At 49.3% G+C, this 21,737-nt stretch overlaps 2 protein-coding genes across 4 annotated transcripts in view; one reads left to right on the top strand and one right to left on the bottom strand.

The window, feature by feature from the left end:
• Positions 1-21,737, bottom strand: part of LOC146772228 (uncharacterized) — a 73,689-nt gene that overhangs the window by 15,064 nt on the left and 36,888 nt on the right. Inside the window, exon 1 of one of the 2 annotated variants that reach the window (XM_085638801.1) lies at positions 14,892-15,118. The exons of the other annotated variant lie outside the window; for it this stretch is intronic. The gene's annotated coding sequence lies outside the window, so the exon portion shown is untranslated. Of the gene's footprint in view, positions 1-14,891; positions 15,119-21,737 lie in introns of those variants that run through there. 2 annotated transcript variants of the gene reach the window in all.
• B3GNT3 (UDP-GlcNAc:betaGal beta-1,3-N-acetylglucosaminyltransferase 3) overlaps positions 14,046-21,737 on the top strand; it is a 140,555-nt gene continuing 132,863 nt past the window's right edge. Inside the window, exon 1 of one of the 2 annotated variants that reach the window (XM_085638802.1) lies at positions 14,046-14,306. The gene's annotated coding sequence lies outside the window, so the exon portion shown is untranslated. The remainder of the gene's footprint in view (positions 14,307-21,737) is intronic. The other variant, XM_085638803.1, reaches the window with a different exon arrangement.

Below are 21,737 nucleotides of genomic sequence, written 5' to 3' on the forward strand. Positions count from 1 at the left end.
CAATGTCAGCTTTACATTTTGTGCGCATAACCAGTGGTTCATTCACAGCCTCCTATTCTCATTGGTTCACTTGGGAGCCAATGACAGCGTAACTCTTATCTTTGCACCATGTGATATAAATAGACCTATCCTGCATGATTTAACTAGCCACTTATCTCGGCATGAACGCTACACGCCGAGTGTGTAATTCCAACAGCTGCAGAGACCTTTTGTGTCCCGAGTAAGTTGATTGAGTGATCGTTTCTAGTGCTTTAGATTTTGTCTCTTTGCCCTATACCTTGTTAGTTATAATCTCGCTGAGTATAGTTGTCACCACCATTTTCGCTGATGTTTCCTTACCAGATGAAGGTTGTTGCACTACCAATGTCGCTTGTTTTTTGCTTTCATTTAAAAAAAAATTTGTAGCCACTTGGCATTCTTTATTATATTTTTAAGCGGTTAGACCTTAAGAATTAACGATCATGTGTAATGTAATCTAATTTGTGGTTATATGCATTTAAAATTCAAGATTAATCCCCATGTATTAGACTGTATGCTTGAGTGAAGCTAATGGTCCTGTCTCATTTACTTTTAGACCCCTGAAGAAGGGTCAGACCTTTATTTGACCCGAAATGCATTGGGTGGACATCTAAGGTTGTCATGAAAATTTATTTTCACCTGATTGGAAATGAACGATGAATATGATTGTCAATATGAACTGACAAAGTTTTGAAATTCATTTGGAGTTAAAAAAATTTGAATAATAAAAGAAAACTGATGAAGAAACCAGCGAGTTTCATCGTATATTAAGTGCGCCCTTGTTAGTGAGAAGATGTTCTTTCTTACAACATTTTTGCATTGATAAAGACACGCCGGGACTTCGTGTTTCACAAGGTGCGCCGAAACTATATTGTTAAACCGTCCACATACCTTAGAGTGCACGGGGATCACACAGTTATAATTTTGCATTTTTCAGTCCGCCTTATCCCTGATTGCACCAAATTGAAATAATGCAGTTAGACGACATAGCTCAACTCACCACCAATAAAGCGGAGACTCTTGGCTTTTCGCCTGAAGCAGCCTTAGAAATTTATGATTTGATTCAGGAGACCAGACGTTTCACTCCACAAAAAACTACTACAACACAGTTACTTCGACAATTTGAATATTTGAGCAAAAAAGAGATTAATCAAAGGATGCATGCCACCACGTTAATCCATTATCACAAAAACAAGAGAATACCTAGAAGCCTCAGGATAGCCCTGAAACCAATGCTTTGTAAAAACAGCAAGAAATTCATTGAAAGATGGTATCAGATTTTAAATAAATGTTCACTTGATTTGATTTTGCTGATTGTGGAAGAACTATCAAAAGCGTTAATCGAACTAGAAGAAGAAATCAAAACTCTACAAACAGAAATTAACAAAATCCCAGACTTAACCAAAACTTTGGAAGAAATCAACTTGAAATTGGACAAATATGCCAAAGAAGTGAATGAAAGAAAAATCCGAAAGTATCGAAGAGATACATTAGACTATAAACTCAAAGAAGTTTACTCTTGGGCAGAAGTATACAATCAAAGGAAATGGCAACCAAAAGAACAAACACAAACGACAACAACATCCTCATCTCAAGAAAGCGTAGTATCTGACTCGGAGATTTCAGCATCAAGAGGCCCAATTAACAAATCTACCACGTCTTCAAGAAAACCGTCCACAAGCACCATCACCCAACAATCATCTTTTTTAGACATCAGTCCTGCCGCAAACTCTCCACCAACAGTGGAAGAGTCACAAGAAGGGGCAAAAGAAACAGATCAAAATATCGCGGTAAGGACCAGGAGCCAGATGTCGAAAACAACCTCGTAGTAAACATCTCCTCAAAAACTTTAACTAAAGCTGAAATCAAACTGTTAAATAAAGGCATCACATTTGTTCCCACTTATCGCTCCAACTTAGCAGAAACTGAAATCGCTTTGTTCAAATTTTTCAGGTCTCTAAAATTAAAATTATTTTTCAAAGATTCTCAACCACCTAAACTTATTGAGACTTGGGATAAAGATTTCAAACCAAAAAGTACCTTTTGTGCGCCATTTACTCACAAAACGATTGAAGCCTTTGAACGATCAGTATTAGCAGATATTCAAGACATCAAGTTTACTAAACCTAAAAAGATGAATCTATCCTCCAAAGAATGGAACACTCTCAAAAATCTAAGTTCACAAAAACAACTTACTTTCCAAAAAGCCGATAAAGGCGGTGCCCTTGTTGTTATGGACACAGAATTTTACATTAAGAGTGTTAATCAACATGTTGCGAATCAAGACATTTATCTTCCTTTAGAATCTGATCCTAGATCTGAATATCAACAAATCCTTGACAAAATTATAATACACGCTTTTGAAATGAATTGGATTTGCGAAAAAACAAAAGAATTTTTTGTGACTAAGTTTCCCAGAAGGCCACAATTGTACATGCTGCCTAAAATACACAAGGACATGGCTTGTCCACCATTTAGACCCATTGTATCGGCTTGTGGGTCGATTTCAGAACCCATTGGAAAATTCGTAGATAGGTTTCTACAACCCATTGTACAAAAAAGTGTCACTTATATCAAAGACACCACGGCATTTTTGAATCTGTTGAAATCAACTGTACTTGATGAAAATGAGACATACTTTTTGTGTACTATCGATGTCATCGCGTTGTACACTTCAATACCTCATAATGAAGGCTTGGAAGCCTTGGAGTGGAGCTTCTTAAAGAATGACTTAGAGGATTCTCAAAAATTGTTAATTTTGGAACTGATGCAGTTTGCACTATACTGCAGCTATTTTGAATGGCAAGGTAATTTTTACAATCAAGCCAGTGGTACATCCATGGGATTCGGGGGGGGCTCCCTCGTACGCTAACATCTACATGAGTATATTTGAGACAGATCATATACTTGAGAATTCTGGTTGGAAAGAAGGCATTGTAATATACAAGAGGTATATTGATGACCTATTTGTGATTTGGAAGGGATCTCGTACACAACTTGAAAACAACATCACCAACTTGAATATGCATAATGATCGGATTAAATTCACTCATTGTATTGAAGAAAAATCTATTGCATTTTTGGATGTCATTGTGAAACTTGATCAAAATCAAATCTCTACCCAACTTCATATTAAAAAAACGGACAAAAATTCTAGTCTACTATTCCAAAGTTTTCATCCAGAATCACTGAAGAAACATTTACCTACCTCCCAGTTCATAAGAATGAAACGCATTGTATCTAATCAAGAAGATTTAAAAACCACCCTTGAGAAACAAACAATGAAATACAGAAGGAGAGGTTACCCTGAAAGTGTTTTACTAACATCCCTTGACAAAATATCGTTGCAATCAAGAGATGACCTTCTTCAACAACGTATCACCAATTCTAAAGAAACGAAGAAAACAGTATGTGTATTAAAATACTCCACTGAGTCACAAAAAATACAGAAAGCCATCACCAAACACTGGAGAATCATACAAATGGAACCAGATCTAAATAATCTATATGATGATAAAATCACTTTTGCCTTTCAACGCTCTAAAAATCTCAAAGAACTGTTGAATGTTCCTAAGAAATCTACACAGAATTGGCGTGGCATGCTTCAATGCCAAAACTGTATTCATTGTGGCAATGTCATTATTGGTAAAGAATTCACCCATCCCACTAAGGGTTACCCCATAGCCCTCAATCACACAAGCACTTGCGATACAGTGAATTGCGTCTACGCCATTAAATGCCCATGTGGCAAAGTATACGTTGGACAAACTGAGCGTAAAGTGAAAGTTCGTATTACTGAACATAAGAGCAATATCAGGATGAAGAATTTAAAATCATCTGTAGCAAATCATTGGACAGAAGCGGATCACCAAATATCACAACTACGCTTTACTATACTTGAAACGATTCAACAACGCCGCGACATGGATCCCACTAAACAAAGACTACGAGCTGAATATTTTTGGATTAAGAAATTGAACTGTTCCCATCCTTTTGGGATTAACGGTCGTATTGAATATATGTGTTTTTTATAATTTGAATTCTCATTATTCAGCATTGGTAATAGGCACCCTTTGGTCCTTACATCATGTTTCTACTGACATGGATCTGTTAACTCTGTTTGATATGTATTATCGAATTTTTTCAAGTTTTTCCTTTTCGTATGTTTAACTTTATTGTTCACTTTTCGCATACACACTTTTTGTGTAAGCACAGAAGTCCCAGTTCATTTGTTACCTTATGTGTGTGTAACTAGTGGTTCATTCATAGCTTTTCATTTTCATTGGTTCATTTGGGAGCCAATGTCAGCTTTACATTTTGTGCGCGTAACCATTGGTTCATTCACAGCCTCCTATTCTCATTGGTTCACTTGGGAGCCAATGACAGCGTAACTCTTATCTTTGCACCATGTGATATAAATAGACCTATCCTGCATGATTTAACTAGCCACTTATCTCGGCATGAACGCTACACGCCGAGTGTGTAATTCCAACAGCTGCAGAGACCTTTTGTGTCCCGAGTAAGTTGATTGAGTGATCGTTTCTAGTGCTTTAGATTTTGTCTCTTTGCCCTATACCTTGTTAGTTATAATCTCGCTGAGTATAGTTGTCACCACCATTTTCGCTGATGTTTCCTTACCAGATGAAGGTTGTTGCACTACCAATGTCGCTTGTTTTTTGCTTTCATTTAAAAAAAAATTTGTAGCCACTTGGCATTCTTTGTTATATTTTTAAGCGGTTAGACCTTAAGAATTAACGATCATGTGTAATGTAATCTAATTTGTGGTTATATGCATTTAAAATTCAAGATTAATCCCCATGTATTAGACTGTATGCTTGAGTGAAGCTAATGGTCCTGTCTCATTTACTTTTAGACCCCTGAAGAAGGGTCAGACCTTTATTTGACCCGAAATGCATTGGGTGGACATCTAAGGTTGTCATGAAAATTTATTTTCACCTGATTGGAAATGAACGATGAATATGATTGTCAATATGAACTGACAAAGTTTTGAAATTCATTTGGAGTTAAAAAAATTTGAATAATAAAAGAAAACTGATGAAGAAACCAGCGAGTTTCATCGTATATTAAGTGCGCCCTTGTTAGTGAGAAGATGTTCTTTCTTACAACATTTTTGCATCGCCATAGCCATCCCAGACGGCTACAAGATCCCCCGCAGAGACCGCACCAACGGAGTCAGAGGAGGAATCGCCATCGTCCACAAGAACAGCATCAGGGTCTCGACTAGCACCGCCGAACACATGCACTTCCAGATCCACACAGACCCTAACTCCACCCTCAGAGGCACCCTCGTCTACCGACCCCCCGGTCCCCGTCCCCAGTTCAGCGACTCCATCGCGACTTCATCAGCACGCACGCCCTGACCTCCACCGCCTACATCCTCCTCGGAGACCTGAACTTTCACCTTGAGAACAACAACGACAACAACTCCACAACCCTGATCGATAACCTCGCCAACCTCGGACTGAAGCAACTCGTCACAACTCCCACCCACTCCGCCGGCCACACGCTTGACCCCATCTTCTCCTCAAGCCCGCACGTCTCAGTCAGCCACACCACCAAACTCCTCTGGACCGACCACCGCTACATCCACTTCGCCTTCCAGAAACCCACCCCACACTACCGCACCCAACAGCTCCCCCGCCGCTGCTGGAGCAAAATCACCGAAGACCAACTTCATGCAAACCTCGCTCTCAGCCCACCCACCGAACCCTCCAACACTGACGACGCTGTCCACAGCCTCAGACGCTGGATCGAGGACTGCGCCAACACCCTCGCCCCGCTGCAGAAACCCCTCCACAGAGACACCAGCAAGAGGGCCAGCTGGTTCACCCCAGAACTCCTTGCCTCCAAGCAAGCCTGCCGGAAACTAGAGAAGGAATGGCACAGTGAACAAACTCCAGACAGCCACGCAGCACACAAGGACGCCATCCGCAACCACCACCACCTCATCAGGGCGGCCAAGAGGACCTCCTTCAAAGACCGCCTCGACAACAACGCACACAATAGCAAGGAGCTCTTCAACATTGTGAAGGAACTCTCCAACGCCAGCTCCAACACCAACGACATCCCGCCGTCGCAAGCCCTGTGCGACTCCCTTGCCACCTTCTTCCACCGCAAGATAGCAGACATCCACGACAGCTTCAACACCCAGACAGCCCCAACAGACAGCAACAAAACAGACCCTCCGCACACCATCGACCACGACGCCCTGCTAGCCTGGGCCAGCGTGAGTGTCGATGACACCATCAAGACCATGAGCACAATCCACTCCGGATCTCCGTCAGACCCATTCCTGCACCACGTCTTCAACAAAGCAAGCAGCTCCATCGCACCCCACCTACGCAACGTCATCAACCTCTCCCTCGAGACCGCGACCTTCCCAGAGAGCTGGAAACACGCCGAGATAAACGCCCTACTCGAAAAACCTAAGGCAGACCCAAGAGACCTCAAGAACTTCCGGCCCATCTCTCTGCTCCCCTTCCCGGCCAAGGTCATCGAGAAAATCGTCAACAGACAGCTAACCCGATACCTTGAAGAAAACAGAATCCTGGACCCTTCCCAGTCAGGGTTCCGCTGCAACCACACCACCGAGACTGCCCTTAACGCCGCCACCGACGACATCAGGACCCTGCTGGACAACGGTGAGACCGCAGCACTCATCCTCCTAGACCTCTCCGCCGCCTTCGACACCGTCTGCCACCGCACACTACGCGCACGCCTCCACGCCGCAGGGATCCGAGACAAAGCTCTGGAATGGATAACCTCTTTCCTCTCCAGCAGAACCCAGAGCGTCCGCCTCCCTCCATTCCGTTCTAAAGCCTCCGAGATCATCAGCGGCGTACCCCAGGGATCCTCCCTCAGCCCGACACTGTTCAACATTTACATGGCCCCGCTCGCATACGTCGCCCGACAGCACGACCTCAACATAATCTCCTACGCCGACGACACTCAACTGATCCTCTCCCTCACCAAGGAACCCATCACCGCCAAAGCCAACCTCCACGAAGGAATGAAGGCCGTCGCCGACTGGATGCAGATCAGCCGTCTCAAGCTGAACTCAGACAAGATGGACGTCCTCATCCTCGGCTCCAAACCTTCAGCCAGGGACGACTCCTGGTGGCCGACGGCACTGGGGGCAGCCCTGACACCCACCGACCACGCACGCAACCTGGGAATCATCCTCGACTCAACGCTCTCAATGATTAAGCAAGTCAACGCCGTCTCCTCCTCCTGCTTCAACACCCTCCGCATGCTCCGCAAGATCTACAGATGGATCCCGACAGATACAAGAAAGACAGTCACCCAGGCCCTCGTCAGCAGCAGACTCGACTACGGAAACGCCCTCTACGCGGGAGCCCCGACCAAGCTCATCAAACGACTACAACGCATCCAAAATGCCTTGGCATGACTGATCCTCGACATACCACGACACGGCCACATCACCCCCCACTTGAGAAACCTGCACTGGCTCCCCGTCAACAAGAGGATATCCTTCAAGCACCTCATCAACGCACACAAAGCACTCCACAAGACTGGCCCAGCCTACCTCAACAGACGGCTCTCCTTCTACATCCCCAACCGCCAGCTACGCTCCGCCGACCTCTCACTCGCCACCGTCCCGCGCATCCGAAGAACAACCACCGGCGGGAGATCCTTCTCCCACGTCGCCGCCAAGACATGGAACACCCTCCCACTGAGCCTACGAAAGACCCAAGACCTGCTGACCTTCAGGAGGATACTCAAGACCTGGCTGTTCGATCAGTAGCACCCCACCCAGTGCCTTGAGACCCTCGCAGGTATGTAGTGCGCTTTACAAATGATTGATTGATTGATTGCTTCAAGCAGGCGCAAGGTTTTGACGCAGTTCGTCGTAAAAGTGACTCCGTGAAATCTTGTAGATTTCACTGCATCACTTTTATGAGGCTTCCTTGTTGTGGAACGCCCACCCTGCATGCATTATACCTGACGCAGTTATAATGTAGCGCAGGGCTTTACAATGTGACGCATCTCCCTAGATGCGTCACGTTGTAAATATGTCGCATAGTGGCGCATTGTTTACGACGCCACTGCATCACAGAAGTGATGCAACTGTGTCGTAAAGATGTCGCAAGGGGCTTGTAAATCTGCCCCACTATACTTGCGTCAGGTATAATGTATGCAGGGTGGGCATTCCGTCGCAGGGACATCTCGTAAAAGTGACGCAGTGAAATCTACAAGATTTCACTGAGTCACTTTTACGACTCCACTGCGTCTAAAAAAGTGACGCAGCATGTTGGGAATAGGCATTCCTAACCATTGCTGGAGGTGCGTCGTGCTTGCGACACGACTCCAGCAACGCGATGCCCTTACGCCGACAAGATGCGTCACGCATTTGTATATCCTTGCGCCACGGTGCGCCGGCACATCCATAGTGGCGCAAGGATATTTTTCTGTCACGCAAAAAAGCTGCTGCATCTCTGCTAATATGCAGAGATGCGCCAGTTATTGTAAACGTGCCCCTAGGAAGGTGTGTTTGAGGGAGCGTGTGAGAGACGGCACCGCCGACTACATGAACAGCAGCCCCACTGAGAAGCAGTGTGAGAAGTGTGTGTACTCTTCTATTGAAAGTGCAGGTACTCTCTCACTGAAAGTACAGCAGTTGTGTGACAAGTACAGGTACTCTGCTATAGAAAGTGCAGGTACTCTCTCACTGGAAGTACAACAGTTGTGAGACAAGTACATGTACTCTGCTATAGAAAGTGCAGGTACTCTCTCACTGGAAGTACAGCAGTTGTGTGACAAGTATAGGTACTCTGCTATAGAAAGTGCAGGTACTCTCCTACTGAAAGTACAGCAGCAATGTGAGAAGTACAGGTGTTCTGCTGTTAAAAGTGCATGTACTTTGGTAGCGAAAGTACCTCAGCTGTGTGAGAAGTACAGGTACTCTGCTATTGAAAGTGCAGGTACTCCTACTGAAAGTACAGCAGTTGTGTGAGAAGTGTGTGTACGCTGCTATTAAAAGTGCAGGTACTCTCTCACTGGAAGTACAGCAGCTGTGTGGGAAGTTTAGGCACTCTGCTATTGAAAGTGCAGGTGCCCCTCTTATGACGCCCCCAGAGCGACCGCGCAGCGGACGCGCGCAGCGGGAGCACCGAATGAGCGCCGAAGGTGCGCCAAAGGTAAGCCCGTGTGCGCCCGTCCGCGCCTGGACCGCACCCAGCGCCAGAACCCCTGGCCCCCGCAGAGGCCACCCCACCCGCCGGACTTACGAGGCCGCCACCCTCAACGCACTCAACACCGGCCGAACCCCCGGGTGCTACCGAGCCACTCCGAGACGCACCCACGGACCCTTCAGCTGCCGCACCTGCAAGTTCACCTGCATCCGGACCCGCCCCACACCAGCACCCGCCAAGCCGAACACCAGCAGCAACCACCTCAAGTGCATCCTGCTCAACACCTGCTCCGTCCACAGACACGCGGTTCAACTCTGGAACCTCCTCGACACCACAGCTCCCGACGTTGCCTTCCTCACGGAAACCTGGATGAACGACTCCTCAGCGCCCGCCATCGCCATCCCAGAGGGCTACAAGATCATCCGGAGAGACCGCGACAACCAGACTGGAGGAGGCATCGCCATCATCCACAGGGACACCATCCGTATCTCGACCAACGCCGACAACACCCTGACAACCGCCGAACACCTGCACTTCCAGATCCACACTGACCCCAAGACCACCCTCAGAGGCACCCTGATCTACCGACCCCCGGGACCACGCACTCAATTCAGCGAAGACATCGCCGACTTCATCAGCCCGCACGCCCTCCCCTCTGCCGACTACATCCTCCTCGGGGACATCAACTTCCACCTGGAGAACAACAACGACCGCAACACCACCACCCTGCTTGACAACCTCGCCACCCTCGGACTCAAGCAGCTGGTGACCACCCCCACCCACCTCGCCGGACACACACTCGACGCCGTCTTCTCGTCCAGCAAAGACATCTCCTTCAGCCACGCCACAGGACTCCACTGGACGGACCACAGCTGCATCCACTTCACCTTCAAAAGAACCACGGTCCACCACCACCAGCAACAGGCTGCACGAAGAAGCTGGAACAAGATCACAGCCGAACAACTCACCGCATCCCTGAGCCAGCACCCTCCCGCCAGCTCACCGAACCCCAGCCAAGCCGCCGACAACCTCACGAAATGGATCTCCACCTGCGCGGACGAGCTCGCCCCTCTGAGGACCCCACCCAGCAGACCCGGAAGCAAGAAGGCCCCGTGGTTCATCGACGAACTCAAGAGCTCCAAGAAGAACTGCCGAGCCCTCGAGAAAGCCTGGAGAAGAGACCCAACGCTGGACAACATGACTACCCTCAAGCTCGCCACCCGAATGCACCATCAACTGATCCACGCCACCAAGAAAACAGCATTCAAGGACCGGCTGGACAACAACGCACACAACAGCAAGGAACTCTTCAACATCGTCAGAGAGCTCTCCAACCCCAACGCCGGAACCAACGACATCACCCCATCGCAAGACCTCTGCAACTCCCTCGCCTCCTACTTCCACAACAAGATCGCTGACATACACAACAGCTTCAGAACACAACCAACGCTCCCCACGACCAAACCAACGCCCCCCACCACCACCCTCAACGCCTGGACACCGATCAACCTCGAAGACACCATCAGCACGATGAACTCCATCCACTCCGGATCCTCAACCGACCCCTGCCCTCACCACATCTTCAACAAGGCCGACGCTGTCATCGCACCCCACCTGCGGGACATCATCAACACCTCCCTCGACACCGCCACCTTCCCTGAGAGCTGGAAGCACGCCGAACTCAGCGCTCTACTAAAGAAACCAACGGCGGACCCCACCGAACTCAAGAACTACCGCCCCATCTCGCTCCTCCCGTTTCCAGCCAAAGTCATCGAGAAGACCATCAACAAGCAACTGGCAGCCTTCCTCGAGACGACTGGTTCCCTCGACCCTTCCCAGTCAGGCTTCCGGGCCAACCACAGCACCGAGATCGCCCTCATCGCCGCCACCGACGACATCCGAACCCTGCTGGACAGCGGAGAAACAGCGGCCCTCATCCTCCTGGACCTCTCCGCGACCTTCGACACTGTCTGCCACCGCACCCTAGTGCAGCGCCTCTGCAACGTCGGGATCGAGGAGAAGGCACTGGAATGGATCATCTCCTTCCTCACCGGAAGGACACAGAGAGTCCACCTGCCCCCGTTCAGATCAGAAGCCACGGAAGTCATCTGCGGCGTCCCTCAGGGCTCCTCGCTCAGCCCCACCCTCTTTAATGTCTACATGAGCCCCCTTGCGGCCATTGCACGCCAACACAACCTGAACATCATCTCCTACTCCGATGACACCCAGCTGATCCTCTCCCTGACCAACGACCCCGCCACCGCCAGAGCCAACCTGCACGAAGGGATGAAAAATGTGGCCGAGTGGATGACGACCAGCCGCCTGAAACTGAACACAGACAAGACGGAAGTCCTCATCCTGGGCTCCTCACCCTCCGCCTGGGACGACTCCTGGTGGCCCCCCGCCCTGGGCAACGCACCCAAACCGACAGACCACGCACGCAACCTGGGCTTCATCCTGGACTCCTCCCTCTCCATGACCAGACAAGTCAACGCCGTCTCCTCGTCCTGTTTCAACATCCTGCGCATGCTACGTAAGATCTTCCGGTGGATCCCCACCGAGACCAGGAAAACGGTCACCCAGGCTCTCGTCACCAGTCGACTGGACTACGGCAACGCCCTCTACGCCAGTACCACCGCCAAGCTCCAGAAGAGACTCCAGCGGATCCAGAACGCCTCGGCGAGACTCATCCTCGACGTCCCCAGACGAACTCACATCTCCAGACACCTGAGAGACCTGCACTGGCTCCCGATCAACAAAAGAATCACCTTCCGGCTCCTCACCCACGCACACAAAGCCCTACACAACCAAGGCCCGACCTACCTCAACAGCCGCCTCAACTTCTACGCTCCCAAACGCCACCTCCGCTCGACCAGTCACGCCCTCGCAGCCGTCCCCCGCATCCACAGAGCGACAACAGGAGGAAGATCCTTCTCCCACCTGGCCGCCAAGACTTGGAACGCCCTCCCCACCGACCTACGCCTGACCCAAGACCACCTCTCCTTCAGGAAGAAGCTCAAGACCTGGCTGTTCGAGCAGTAGCGGACCCCCCCCCCCTAGCGCCTTGAGACCCTCCGGGTGAGTAGTGCGCTTTATAAATGCCTATGATTGATTGATCTATCACTGAAAGTACAGCAGTTGTGTGACGAGTACAGGTACTCTTTTATTGAAAGTGCAGGTACTCTCTCACTGAAAGTACAGCAGTTGTGTGACAAGTACAGGTACTCTGCTATAGAAAGTGCAGGCACTCTCTCACTGGAAGTACCTCAGCTGTGTGAGAAGTACAGGTACTCTGCTATTGAAAGTGCAGGTACTCCTACTGAAAGTACAGCAGCTGTGTGAGAAGTACAGGTACTCTGCTATTGAAAGTGCAGGTACTCCAACTGAAAGTACAGCAGCTGTGTGAGAAGTACGGGTACTGTGCTATTGAAAGTGCAGGAACTCTCCTACTGAAAGTACAGCAGCTGTGTGAGAAGTGTATGTACTCTGCTATTGAAAGTGCCGGTACTTTCCTACTAGAAGTACAGCAGCTGTATGAGAAGTGTGTATACTCTGCTACTGAAAGTGCGGGTACTTTCCTACTGGAAGTACAGTAGCTCTTGGAGAATTGTTGCTACATTGCTAATGAAAGTTCTACAGATCTCTTAGAAATGCAGGAACTGTGCTGTTAAAAGTACAACAGGGCATAAAGATTTTGGACCTACTTCTGGGAGTAGCATTTCAGCAGATTACTAAACATTGGAAAACATTGTCTGACTTGTCCTTCCAGGCTTGGTGGCATGCTGTATGTTATAGCCACAGGTTAGATACTATTCATGTATACCCAATCTCCTTAGCTCTCAAGCGTTCACTTTTATGGTCCCCAGTTACACATTTTATTGACTGTCATGCTAAGTTCTCCTCTGTAAGCAAGGTCTCAGATCAAGAGGTGTTGAAATCCCCCTGACATTCTCATATGTTCTTGCATTTACTATTGTTTATAGAGATGCCTTATTGTATTCTTACATTTTTCTTCTCTTTTTTAGATATTTGACCAGATTAATATTATGTATTTTGATATCTCCTTTATAATACTATATGACCTTTTACTTATGTACTCTTAAGGTTTTCGGACTTGTCACCTATATGTACTTCTACCGCTTTTTCCCCTTCCCTTTTTCTTCAATAAACTTTATGTTTTCAAACTTAAAAAAAAGTACAACAGGGCTCTTAGAAGTGTAGGCACTCTGCTAGAAGAGCCGGTACACTGCTAGAAGTGCAGATACTCAGTTAGAAGTGCCAGCACTCTGCTATTAAAAGTGTGTGTACCCTGCTATCGAACGTGCAGGTATTCTGTGAGAAGTTCCAGTACTCTGCTATCGAGAGTGCGGATACTCTGCTATTGAATGTGTTGGTTCTATGCTGGAAGTGCGCGCACTCTGTTAGAAGTGCCAATGCTCTGCTATTAAAAGTGCAGGTACCCTGCTAGCGAACGTGCAGGTACTTTGTTAGAAGTGCCAATACTCTGCTATTAAAAGTGCAGATACTCTGCTATCGAAGGTGCAGATACTCTGCTATTGAAAGTGCTGGTTCTCTGCTGGACGTGCAGGTAGTCAGGTACTCTGTTAGAAGCGCCAATACTCTGCTATTAAAAGTGCCGATACTCTGCTATCGAAGGTGCTGGTTCTCAGCTAGAAGAAGCGGTACTCTGCTCCTGGAAGTCCAGCCTACAGCGGCTTTTTAACCCCTTGCTTTCCAGAAGCACTAAGGAGCGCTGTGTTTGGTGGTGTTGGGGGGATGGGGCCGGACCAATAGTCGCCGTATGTGATGAGAGATGATTCCGTCTTTGGCGCACCAGGCACCTCTCGAAGAGGGGGGGAGGGAGGGGGGGTCAGCACAGGTGTCGCCCCTCCCCGCCCTCCGCCCATAGGCTGTAGGTAACCTGGGAGGAGGCACTGAGGCAGGCAGAGAGCGGCAGCCTCGCACCTGTGCACACCTCACGGGCGCCGGACCCCACCCGCCCTGGACGTGCCGGACCAGGGTACTCCCACGTGTCCAACAAAGTAACAGAGGCCCCCCGCCCCTCAAGCCTCCAAACTGACAGGGAGAGAGAGGACTGGACAGCCCCCAAGGAAAGTAAGTGCCGTTAATGTAGACGGGGAAAGGGCTGGGGTCTGAAATCTGTGACGTTACGGGGTTGCAATCTGCGGATTCGACATTGTAATGCCCCGGATCCGTTCACGAGGCAGCCAAGTTAGCTGAGTGAGTTGGTGCACCTGCTGCATTAACCGTTGTGCCAGATACAAGTCCCACGTTTAATCTCTGTGCTGACTCGGCTTCTAACCCTTCCAAAGCTCGACACATTATCCAATTTGTAGTGCTATGAATCTTAAGTATCTGACAGGAAGCACTACACAAAAACCGTAGTTTGATGTTTCAAATTCCTTTCATTTTTCCAATGTGTAGGTGAAAGGAGTTGGCTGAAAACTGTTTTGGTTCCCGAGTAGCGCTATAGGGCATGTGGTGGAATCCATGCGCTATGTAATTATTTATTACATTCAGCATTGTTTCACTTAATCGTATACGTCCAAGACTAGAAAGCGGAGTAAAACACGGACTGAGTGAAGCGTTTCCTTTTTTATTACTTAAATCTTTTATCCGGGACCTTCTGCTAATAAAGTTTTCGTATCAATCAATTCATTTGTAGAGCACACTACTCACCCGCGAGGTTCTCAAGGTGCTGGGGCGGGGGGCTGCTACTACTTGAACAGACAGGTCTTGAGGAGTCTTCTGAAGGCCAGCAGGTCCTGGGTCTGTCGCAGGCGGATGGGGAGGGTGTTCAAGGTTTTTGCAGCGAGGTGGGAGAATGATTTGCCACCAGCGGTCGCTCGTCGGATGCGGGGGACGGTGGCGAGGGCGAGGTTAGCGGAGCGAAGCTGGCGGTTCAGGGTGTAGAAGGTGAGTCGTTCGTTGAGGTATGCTGGTCTGGCGTTGTGGAGTGCTTTGTGAGCATGGGTGAGGAGTTTGAAGGTGATCCTCTTGTTGACGGGCAGCCAGTGCAGGTCTCTCAGGTGGGCTGTGATGTGGCTGTGGTGGGGATGTCAAGGATGAGCCGTTCTGTCTGCGTTGTAGTCGTTTCTGGAGTTTGGCTGAGGTTCCTGCGTAGAGAGCACCGGTGGGGATCATCACTAGATCTTGCAGAGCATCCGGAGGGTGTTGAAGCAGGACAACGAGATGGCGTTTTCTTGCTGGGTCATTGACAACGCTGAGTCCAGGATGACACCCAGGTTGCGTGCGTGGTCAGTGGGCATCGGTGCAGCTCCCAGTGCAGCCGGCCACCAGGAGTCGTCCCAGGCGGAGGGGGTGGTTCCAATGATGAGCACCTCTGTCTTGTCCGAGTTCAGTTTCAGGCGGCTTTTCATCATCCATTCGGCGATGGGCTTCATTCCTTCGTGGAGGTTGGATTTGGCTGTGGTGAGGGAGAGGGTCAGCTGTGTGTCATTGGCATATGAGATGATATTGAGGTCGTGCGATCGGACGATGTTGGTGAGCAGAGCCATGTAGATGTTTAAGAGTATCGGGCTGAGGGACGATCCTTTGGGTACGCCGCAGATGATCTTGGTGTCTTTAGAACGGAATGGAGGGAGGTGGACACTGTGGGTTCTGCCGGTGAGGAAGGAGGTGGTCCAGTCCAGGGATTTGTCGTGGATCCCTGCGTTGTGGAGGCGTGTGCGGAGGGTGTGGTGGCAGATTGTGTCGAAGGCGGACGAAAGGTCCAGGAGGATGAGGGCCGCGGTTTCTCCGTTGTCCAGCATGGCCCTGATGTCGTCGGTGGCAGCGATGAGGGCTGTTCCGGTGAAGAACAGAATGTCGCAAATCCTTGTTATAAAATGTTCAGCCACGCAGGGTTGTTTATTATTTGGGTGCAAGCCTCGGGCAGCGTGCTCAGGTTACTGTTGTTGAGGGGCGGGTAGGCACACCAGGGGTACCTCTGTGTGTGGTTCCTGTGCATATATACTGTGTCACTCAGGAACTCAACATAATGCTGACGTCCTAATGAATTCTGTGAAATGTACTCATGTGCCTCCTACAACAGTAAATCACTCAGGATTTATAAAGCGCGGCTAATCACCCAAGAGGGTATCTAGGCACTTGCATGTCTTTAAAGCTTATTCGCTCAACCAGGTCTTGAGGGCCATTCGGAATTCGAAAGGAAGGTGATGATCTGGAGTTGTGTGGGGAGGCTATTCTAGGTCTTTGCTGCGATGTGGGAGAAGGAGCGTCCTCCAGTTCTGCTTTGGTAGATGCGGGGAGTATGGGCAAGTGAGAGGGTGGAAATTCAGGAGGTGGTTAATGTAGGTAGGTCCTTGGTTATGTAGAGCCTCATGTGCATGGGTCAGAAGCTTGAATTGGCATCTCTTCTGTACAGGGAGCAAGTGGAGGTAAATGAGGTGATGTGGGTTCGTCAGGGAAGGCCGAGGATGAGTCTGGCTGGGATTTTGGTTCGTCAGGGAAGGCCGAGGATGAGTTCTGTACAGTCTGAAGTCTATGTAGGCGTGGATCTATGATTTCACGATGAGCTTGATGCTAATGATGATTTCGAGGTTTCTGCTGCGGTTGGAGAGAGCGGGTGCAAGTCTTAGGTCTGATGGCCACCAGGAGTCATTCCATGTGTTGCTGCTGTTGCCGAAGATCAGTACTTCTGTCTTGTCTGTGTTCAGCTGCAGGCAGTTGCTCTTCATCCAGTCAGCGATGTTTGTCATGCATCTGTGGGAATTGGTTCTGGTGGTGGTGGGGTCGACACTGAGTGAGAGGATGGGTTGGGTGTCATGTCAGTAGAAAAAGGTTTAGAGATCATGGGATCCGCAGATGTTGGCCAGCGGGGTCACATAAGCTTTGATGAGCGTGGGGTGGAGGGATGAGCCCCGGGGGACACCGCAGGTGACCTCCTTGAGTTCAGAGGTGAAAGGTGGGAGTGGATCCTCTGGGTTCTTCCAGTGAGGTCATACATCTGAGCACATCCCCCTGGATGCCGGCGGTGTGGTGGAGTCTTTCGCTCAATGTATGGTGGCAAACAGTGTTGAAAGTTGCAGAGAGGTCGAGGAGGATCGAAGCTGCTGTTTCCTCTCTGTTGAGGAGGGTTCATTTGTCATCGATGATGGGTGGTTTTGGTGCTGTGATAGCTAGGAAAGTGACATTGGGAGACATCGAGCAGCTGGTTCTGCTCCAGGTGTGTCATGAGTTGATTGTTGATGATCTTTTTCAGAACTTTCAATGGGAGCAGGGAGATTTGCCGGTAGCTTTTGAGTTTGCTGGGGTCAGAGGAGGGTTTTTTGAGTAGTGGTCTGACTTCGACAGGTGTCCAGGTGTCAGAAAATGTTGCAGTGGTGATAGAGGTGTTGAGTAGGATGGTGAGTTCCTGGCCGATCCTTTGGTTTCCGAGGTTGAAAATGTGGTGCTGGCATGGGTCTGTGGGAGCTCCCCAGTGGATGGATTTCATGGTGAATGTGGTGTCTTGGGTAGAAAGGATATTCCAGGTGGTCAGAGTGTGTGGTTCGTGTCGGTTATGGTGGTGGCGTATCTGCTGAGGAAGGCCGTAGGTGTAGGTTGGAGTTCGAAATTTGTATACATGGTTGCGATCTTGTTGTGGAAGAAGTGGGTGAGGTTGTCCCACAGCTCCTGGGAGGGTGTGATGTTGTTTTCGCTGGCAGCCAGGTTGGAGAATTCCTTAACTATGTTGAAAAGTTTCTTGGTGTTGTTGGCACTGGTTTTGATGCATGCTGTAAGGGCGGTCTTCTTTTTTGCCCTCAGCAGGCGGTGGTAGAGGTTGAGGGAGGTCTTGAAGGCTGCCTTGTCAGAGGTGTTCTTGCTGGTGCACCATCTCCTCTCCAACTGTTTGATGACTCATTTCGCTGTGCTGAGTTTCTTGCGTGTACAAGCTGGCCTTTTTGGAGGATTTTCTCTGGATGTTGCTCTTGATGGAGATGATGCTGTCTGGGCAATTGGTGATCCAGGCATTGGAGATTTTCACTCCCTTTTCGAGGTAGGTGGTGGTAGCGAGGTTGGAGGTGTTGAAGGCATTCGCCCAGCTGGTCTCCGAGATTTTGTTCCACCTCTGGTGGGTGGGGCATTGGTCAACTTGGAGGTAGCGGTGCAGGAGCTGGAGATGCTAAAGTGGATGACGGAGTGATCGGTCCATGTGAGTTCTGTGATATGGCTGTATTTGACGCAGTTGCTGGAGGCGAAAATTGGGCCCAGCATGTGTCCTGCTGTATATGTAGGGTCATGGATGATCTGGGTCAAACCGAGACTGCACATACTGTCGAGGAGGTGTGTGGTATTTTTGTCACTGCTGTGGAAATTTAGGTCGCGTGGAAAATGTATTCCTTGGAATCTAAGGCTAGGGGCGCAATGAAGTCTGTAATGGGGTTGCAGAAGGCAGGGCCGGCTTTAACACTGGTGGTGCCTGTGAAAAACAAGGTTTGTTGGTGCCCCCCCAGTGACCACCTCTGCCACGGATTCCCTCACCACCGCCCTTTAACAGTGCCCCTCAAGTCTCCAGAACCACTGTCTCTCAGGTTCATTTAGTTTTATAGCACCACTCATACCAGTGTAAGGTGTCAGAGCACTTTACATCACACACACATTGCACAGAGACAACCATAGGTGTGTAAATCAGTGTATAGGAAATGTTACATCAGACAGGACTACAAGGTGTAGGAGTAACATGTCATCGATACTGGTAGGCAATAGAGTTTGAGTCCTTATTCTGGAAAAGCACAAATTCAGAATTTAAAATGTAACACCATTGTTAGGGGTTCTCTTTAATAACGAGAATTGTTTTCTTCCCAAATGAACCCTTTTGGCAAGATTAGGATAGTGAAAGACTGGACAAAAAAAGCATAAAGCTCTAACATATACCTTGCAGTTTACACGCAGCTCTTTGATGACAGTTAATAGCTCAATGTTCTATATTGGGATTTTGACTTGCAAACAACAAGTAACAAAAGGAGCTCTTTTACAGAAGCAGTAACCCACTGACCTATTTACATAATATGCACTTTGTGATCAGCATGGTACACGTTCTTAGCAGCAGGCATTTCAACCCCCGACGCTACCTTAGGATGAGTCAAAACTTCCACTAGACAAACCTCCATCTCTTGCTAGGAAAAAGATTTATCACTGCAGTTATCTTGACATTTTAATTGCTGCCTGAAATTTGCTGGAAGCCAGGAACGCGGCAGCAGGTGCTTCGTAAATGATAATATACTTGCAAAAATGACGCCCCCACCCCAAGTCAGCACCCGGTGCTGTGGCACAGATTGCACTGCTCCAGAGCCGGCCCTGGCAGAAGGTGGAGCGCAGGCCTGGGGGTCGGTATGTGAGGGTGCCTCTGATGGTTGTCTTTTCGTCTGTGTAGAGATTGAAGTTGTGGTATTGTTAATCTGTATGGTCTCTTTGTGGATGATGGCTATTCCGCCTCCCGGCTTGTTGGTACGGTTCAGGTGAGTGATTTTATATCTGTTAGGGATTGCTGTGGCAATGTCTGTGGCGGATGAGCAAGGTCTCAGTGAGAAAGACGAAGTTGGGTGCGAGGGTGGCGATGAGGTCCCATAATTCAGTAGAATGCTTCAATAGTGAGCGTGTGTTGAGAAGGGCGCCTTCGAGTTTGTGATTTTGTTCAGGTGTTGTCTGTGGTGTGTTCGAGGTGGGGCTGGTCGGTGGGCTGGTGTGTGTGCAGTGGTAGGTGAAGTGGCAGTGGGTGCAGGTGAAAGCTCCTACCGTGGAGCGTGGGTTGGTGCGATGTTAGTGTGGTGTCTGGGGTTGAGGCAATAGTGTATCTTTGGAGGGTCATTGGTTGTGGCGCTAGGCGCAGACTGGCTTGCCTTTGGCGCCCTCGCTACGGGCTGCTCACGATGCGGCCTGCATTAAGTAGGCCCTGGGGTGGGTAGGTGTGGCTTCTGTTGGCGGGACGAATGGTGAGTGGGCGGTCAGGATAACCCGGGCAGCTGCGATGTCGCTAGATAAATCTGGAAAAAGCAGGAACTGGAGGCCACAGGCAAGTGACAAGCTAGGTATCCAGGTCCAGTCGATGGCTGACTCCTGTGGCAAGGAGCTACCCACACATGCATCTTTCCATTTCCTCACTTGAGTAGAGCAGATAATGGTGGCCAAATGAATCCATTGTGTCGAGACTGGACTGTCACTGGTCGAATCATTACATTCTGGGAGTTGTAGTCTTGCTTCACTTGAATGACCGTGGGCTTTCGCTGAATACGTGTCATGTTTTATGAGCCACACCAGTGTAGAGTGAGGATTCAGAAAGCTTGTCACACTTTAGCACGGGGTCCAACACTTACCCAGGGGGGCCGATTTCACGCCAGGCTTTCCACGGGATTCATTCACTTTTCTTAATGTCTGCGACATTATCAGTAGCTGTCCATCAGTGCTGAAGCAGCTCCCAGATTTGGGGTGAGATCCTCCTGTCTGCCCCCCTCCCCACGGTGGGTCTCCAGGCCCTTCCCCTCAGGTGTACCCCTCCCAGGGCTCGAGCTGTGCTTGCTACACTCCCCCTTGGGGCCTGTTCATTGGAAGAGTCGCTCTTACACCAGCTGTCCGTCCAGCACAGGCTGGTATTTGTTTCAAAGGCTGTGACGCGAAACCTTCTAAAAATGCAATATCTCTCAGCACCTTTTTGCGTCACTCCATCCCAAACCAAACCTATGGGCGTTCTCTCGCGCCTCCGTACTTATCTCCTGCCCCAAACTCGACGGACAAACTCTCGCCGCCTCCGTACGTCTGTCCCAAACCCCACGGACGCCACAAGGGAGGAAATTGAGGTTGTGCGTTCAAGTGGTGGGAGGGTACCAGAGGCCACTTTCTGAAGGGGGAGGGGCAACAAAATACGTTTGACTATCAGAAGAGAGATGCGCACTTTGCTTCACACAAAGTGCCTTAGGACGACGTCCTGCGATCATTTTTAGGTCTCGCCTGAGACAGCGCTTTAGCGCTGCTCTCGCGAGAGCTTTTGTTAAAGGGGGATCTGGAAGTGTAAACGAGTGCTTTTCAGGCCTCCAAATACAGTGCATGTGCGCCGGGCGCGCGCACCATTTGGCAGCCTGAAAAGCACTGCCTGATCACTTTCACGGCCGCTTTGATGTCCTCAGTGAGCCGCGCGGCCACTGAGGACATCAAAGCGGCCGTGAAAGTGCACACCATTTGCCACCCCCTTCCTGCGGTGTCTTAAAGTAGCTTCGTGAAGCTCAGATAGAAAGGGGCCTCGCCAGGGCGATTTACAGCTTAGGGTAAAGCACAGCACTTTGTGTACATGGTTCACAGTGGCGGGAGGGGAGTGCCAGCATTCCAAGATTTACGATGGGAAACATTCATTTTATGTCACTACGTGCGTCTGTATAGCGCCTTTGTGCGATCCCGTAGCGTTTTCGGAATCGCGGCGCCCTTTTCGAGTTTAATGTTTGGATACTTTATGCACGTGGTCGAAGAACAGCGGCTCCGTTGAACGTTTTAGTTTGTTTATATTTAATGTTCAGCCCAGAGCACACGTAT

This window comes from Triturus cristatus, chromosome 12 (genome assembly GCF_964204655.1).
Source record: "Triturus cristatus chromosome 12, aTriCri1.1, whole genome shotgun sequence".
Classification (NCBI taxonomy): domain Eukaryota; kingdom Metazoa; phylum Chordata; class Amphibia; order Caudata; family Salamandridae; genus Triturus; species Triturus cristatus.